Source organism: Fukomys damarensis, unplaced genomic scaffold (assembly GCF_012274545.1).
Source record: "Fukomys damarensis isolate Sample0158 unplaced genomic scaffold, DMR_v1.0_HiC HiC_scaffold_25, whole genome shotgun sequence".
Taxonomy (NCBI): Eukaryota; Metazoa; Chordata; class Mammalia; order Rodentia; family Bathyergidae; genus Fukomys; species Fukomys damarensis.
In genome coordinates this window covers 6,450,764-6,456,763 of record NW_022900937.1, presented here as the reverse complement: position 1 = coordinate 6,456,763, position 6,000 = coordinate 6,450,764, and positions in this window count along the sequence as shown.

Here is a 6,000-nt window from a genome sequence, read left to right as displayed (position 1 = left end):
TGATAAAGTATTTGGTTTTATCATCAATTTCACTTGCTTTGTAATCTTCATTCTATTTTATCTGGTGGACCTTTTATTCCAGACATTATATTTTCAGGTATAACCTTTATAATTTTTAATTTCAAGTCTATCTATTTGTTAACATGCCTTATATTTTTTCATTATCATGTATTTTCTTTCACATCATTGATAGCAGTGATGTTACTTGCCTTAAACTCATTTAGTGACATTACTAATTATTAGAATATCCTGGTTTTGGCATGTTAATCATCTTTTCCTTGGAAGATAGTTTACCTTTGCCTAACTTTCTGCCTGCTGCACCATTTTAAATTGATGTAAATATTATGTTGTATGGACTCTGGATTTTGTATTATTTGTTATTATTATTATTATCATTGCAAAGGTTGATGATGCTTTCATTTTAGCAGAAACTTAATTTTTCTAGACTTAATTTTTTAACAGAAACTCCACTTTTCTTAATTTTTCAAACTCCAAATTCTATCATGCATGTTACTGGTGTGTTCCATATTTCAGTTTAGAATAGTTTCAGTGTGTTTCCATTATGTATGATCCAGAAGTCAAGGAGATTCAGAAGCATTATTTTCATAGAATCTGAGCGTCCCACTTCTGGTTTTATCTTTTCTAGTATTCCTGTAGGTACCTGGAAACTTTCCCTGAGATATCCTACCCATGAATACCTTAAATTTCCTGTTGGAGTTTTAGCATCCCTCTTCAATTTTTGTCTGGAATTACAACTTTTGTCTGGGAAGGGCCAGAAATATATAAATTACTACATGCATTTTACTTACTTTATTTTTCAACTTTTTCTAAAATGTACATGCTTTGATAACTTGCCAGAGCCAATTGAAAATTGATTCACACTTCGCTTCAGTTTGCAGTTATTACCTACAGAATGGTCAATTTTTCAAGAAATCTTTGCCTTAAAACAAACGTAGAACTCCTTCTCCCTCTCAGGGCCTCCTGCTGTCCCTCCTGTGTAGAACTCCTTGTCCCTCCCTCCTGTCTGCCAGAATTTGTCACGACTCCCACAGGTTGTCCAATTTTCCACCGCATCCTCTAAAATACACATCTTAGTTATGTTAATGTTTTTATCTCTTTATTCCAGAACCCTGGTAGCCGTGGGTCTCTTTCTATTAACTCTTCTTTCTCCTGTATAGGGATTATCTGTGCTTGTTTCTTTAGAGGCATCATAATTTGCTGTCGTGCTGGACAACATGTAAGAAGCAAGACACAGTAAAGAAGATGACATCGACCGCAGAGACAGATATGGCCTTCTTCCTGAGGGGCTGCTACCGCCATGGGGCTGGCAATCTCGAGCTCTGTCTGAGCTTTGTCTGAGCTTTCCTTAAATTCACCTCATTGCCACATATATGGAAGGCAGGGCAGGATCACAAATTTTCAGCAAAGCTTTGAGTTTCAATGCTTGAAGACTCTGCCTGCAGCGACTCTGCTCTCCCGCGCAGCTGTCAGCTAGCTCTCCAAGTTGCCCAGAACCTGCCACTGCACATTTTATTCTGTCAGAAATTGGAGGAATTTCTTTGCAACCCAGCCCTCCGTCTGCCTTTTGTTCTCCTTCGAAGGAACACGTTTCACCTCTCTGGCCTACCCCAGGCTCTGGAGAGCCATCTCTGTGTTATTGTTGAAGGCTCGTTTCTCTGCGGAGTCCCCAGCCTCAGAGGTAAATTCCACTACTCACTGCTCTGTGCCCAGCCAGCCTGTACTCGTCTCTAGACTGCCCCCGCCTGGGGAATTGGGAAAGTGAACCGAGCAGAGGGCTCCTCTGCAGCTCTCCTGCTTCCTCCAGCCCGAAGGCACTGCGCTCCATCAATCCATGGGGGCCCGTGGGAAACGAAATAAGGGCAGATGCGATATAAAAGTTACCAGGCCCCTCCTGGGGCAGTCCTTCACTGCAGGCTGCCCACTAACATCGAGTAATGCTGAAGTGTGGCTATTTTCTTCCCTTATCAATGGAGGATTCCTCTTAGTACCTGAAAGGAGTTTCTTCTCTTGTAGGAAAAATTCATATTTTTATTCATTTTGGGGGAACATAGTATTTTCAGTCTTTGCCTACATTGGTCACTTACTGTAAAACAAAGCAAAACATGAATTTTTCAAGATCATCTTTCTTTGTGGCAGCATAGCGCTCCATTGTATATAAATACCACATTTTCCTTATCTATTCATCCGTTAATGTTTCCAATATCTCACTATTATAAATTGTGCTTTGTACCATGGGCATTTATGTATTCCTGTAAGGTGATGATTCTAACTCTTTTGGGACAATAACTGGAGGGGAGATAGCTGGGTCAAGTGGAATTTCTACTTCTAGAGTTTTGAAGAATTTCCACTCTGATTTCCACAGTGGTTGTACTAGTTTATATTCCTGCCAACAATGTAGTAGTGCCCTTTTCCCACATCCTACTTAGGATTTGCTGCTATTAGATTTTTTTGGCGCTAGTCTGCACAATCACTTGGAAGATAAAGATGATTGGTGAAAAAACTATTGCTATTCTTCTATTACTTGGTTATGAAAATTTGTGGGGTTTTTTCATAATATAAAAAATTTAAAAGCCAGATGATTTTTATCTTATACAGTTTATTCTCATTGTTAGGATATAAATAAAAGGTGTGCGTGTGTGTAAAAACATACTACTAAATGGAACTATAGTTGTGTATATAGGTTGCATTTCCTCTACAGAATTATTTGGTCTGATTTTATTATCATACACAGCAAGATTAAGAATCTGAGTTTTGTATGACCACCACATTTTTTTTGTACGAGGTATTGTTCTTAGGACCTTGAGCTTTCAAGGCAGCCTCAGTGCCACTGAGCTAAATCCCCAGCCCTTGATTACCACATTCTGAAAAACATTTCTATTCTTAATTGAAAGAGATATTTACATATTTTAAAATGAAACTTTAAAAAAAGTTTTTGGTGAAATTGTGAATGCTAGCAGTTTCTAGACTTTCCAGGAGCAATGTGCTCTGCCCCTGTGAATTGACCTCCCAGTGAGCCCCACTCTCTGTGAAGCTCCCCAAAGACGGCTCCCACAACATTTTTGGAGAGTTTTATAATAAATTTAGATGACTGATGCATCCTAGTGGGTGGTTTCCATTGAACACCGGGGATGGGGCTTCTCAGTAACTTATCTGTCTTCAGGAGGACTGAATCTCACTGTCAGCCAAGCACCTCCCATGCTTTCTCCCCACCAGGGGTTTGTGCCTCTGTTGTCCCAGGGCTTTTGACTGCCTCTCTGCCTGTGTTCTTCAGAAGATGCTCAGTGGCCAGCTGAATCACCCCAAACTTGTGGTCAAGCTACTCTCTGGACCCTAACAAAATCCTGAATAACACAAAGAAGAGCAGGACCATGGGGACATGGTTGTCTTTCCTGGTTCACACAACCTAGGATGAGGAAGGCCATGTTAACATTAGTAGAACACTGTAGAAGTCTAGAACAGATATATTGAGGGGTCGTGATTAATAGAGATGTGGCAAACAGTCTGAAAATGGAGAACCTAAAATTAGTCTATACTTAGAGACACAGGCAAGCAACTTTCAAAAAGTGCTTAAAAGGGATTTTAGGGATCAAAGAACGAGTGAGATGAGTCATTCCTAATAAATAAGAATCAACAATATTCTTGGTATAGTTCTTACTATGATTGGAGCATTAGTCCTGCTATCAAAACCTAGTAAATCACAAAGGATGAGTTCTGGGAACAATCATAGAATTATGGGTCATTTATACTGTTTATGTTTATATATGCTTCATATTTAATATGATTGGCATGCAACCAAAACATATAAATCTGAGAACATTTTTAGACACATGGCATAAAATATAAAAATTTACATTATGTGTCAAAGCAAGCCCCAAATCCAATGATTAAGACTAATAGTCACAGCTCTGGGACACCATTAGGAATGTCTTAAGGCTGAGAGTAGTGCTACTAAAATATTTTCTATCCAGTGCAAGAATGGCACCAAATTAGCCTGGTGGTTGAAGATATTAAGTATCTCCAGATGTGAGATATCACACCTTAGAATTTCATTTCTATTGCTATTTGTAATAACAATCTGTTGTGGACAATTAGAAGAAAAACTAACATTTGCCAAAATAGCTTCTTCATATCAGTGACAAATCTAAGAATATGAATCATTTCTTATAGAGCCTGGTATGGAAAATAAGCAAACAGAAAGGACATTTGTGGCTTTTCCCAGCCTACCAAATCCATTTACTTCTTTTCCAATTATTGAAACAGTGTTTTAGATGTCCCCCATCTATTTTAGCCTTCACTGTGAACTATTTTGAACTTACTATATAAAATCACAATCATAAGTATTTTCTATGGCAAGCCTTAACCTCTCAATTAGCTATGAAATTGACCCAGAGATTGTGGTGTGGTTATCAGCCCACTCCAAAACTCTTTATGCGGTATATGGCTGTAAAATGGGACCTTGACACTGTGTCAGAGAAGGAAAGCGGTGTTGCCTACTCTGTAGGAGTATGGGGCCTGCTGGAGGTGATGTGTCTCAAACATGAAACTCAATTCATATTCATAAATGAAACTAGTCTAAGGAGAAATAGGGTTATTAAAGTATGTGCTCACTTCGTGGAATTTGATTATTCTTTGAAAACTTTCTTTAATTGTTAATCCAAAATATTATTTAACAGAATCCTTGAAATACTCATAGGCATTAGAGTTTCCTTCTAAGTTTAAATCCTCAGTTCTTTTGTAAATGTTTCTACGCTCCAGGTTGACTATGTGAGAAAAATGCCAGGACCTTACTTATGTTTCAGGCAGGAGCTCTTAGATTTGTCAGATGAAAATTGTCTCATTAAAATTTCCCAAGGTTTCTGCCCCGATAGAAAAAGATACTATCCAGGATAAGTGTCCACTAAACAATGTTAAGTAGTCACAAAACTAAAACATGTCGCTGACTTTATAGATATCCTACCACCATATATGAAAAGGTGGATGGTAAAAAGGAATCAGACATTATTTGAAGAGACCTTAACCTAGTCTTGCCATGAATATCTTGCTGCAGGGAACTGCATATCCTTGTGTCAGAATCTGAGTGTAAGAATTGAACTAACTCAACTTTTAGAAAAATGCCTTTGAACCTAAGCAAAACAGCAGGACATATTGAGCATTTTTGACTCAATTGAATTGACCAGCTTGACTGTTTTGTTTTTCATCTTCAAACAACATTCAAAATGACAGATGGCAAAAAGCAAAACAAAACAAACATGAAGTAATGCTCACATGGGCAAAACCAGTAAAATTACAAGTGACAAGGGCAAGACCTGTAGGACTCCTTTGGTTAAAAAAATTAACACATCTATATCAATATATGAATAAATAGCCCCTCCATGGACTGTACAAAAATGGCCCTAAAGTTGCCTTAAAGCCAATCGTTAAATCAGAGAAGCCTTGTCAGGCTGGGCTTATTGACTTATTGACTAAGAAAAGAATACTGAGTCACTTTGATCTTCTTTTATGGCAAACTTGAGAAAAAAAATCACCTTTAACTTATGCTCTGTACTTATACATCTTTTGAAGCTGTGTGCGAGAGAAGGTGTGAGCAAGAGAAGATGCGGGGTAAATGCCTCTAGAGGTCCAGGGAGGCTGTGGAGACTGTGTTCTAGCTACCTTTCCCGGTGTTGGCACATCTGCTGCTGGACTCCAGTCCCTCTAACTAAATCTTCAAGTAACTCTCTCTGGAGCTCCGATTCTTCGAATGTGGCCTGAGCACACTATCATCATCTAGAAACATTTTAGAAATGCAGAATGAGGTAACCTTCTCGCCACAGTCGTCTACAGTGCCCACAACTCTGCTGCTTTTTCAGTCCCATCTGTGTAGACACAAATGAGCGAATCCCTATCTGAGGAGTGAACATCAGCTATGCGTGCCATGGAATGTCACGGAGACAGCAAGAGGCAGGCTTCTGGACCCGGAAAGAAATCCTGAGAGTTGGA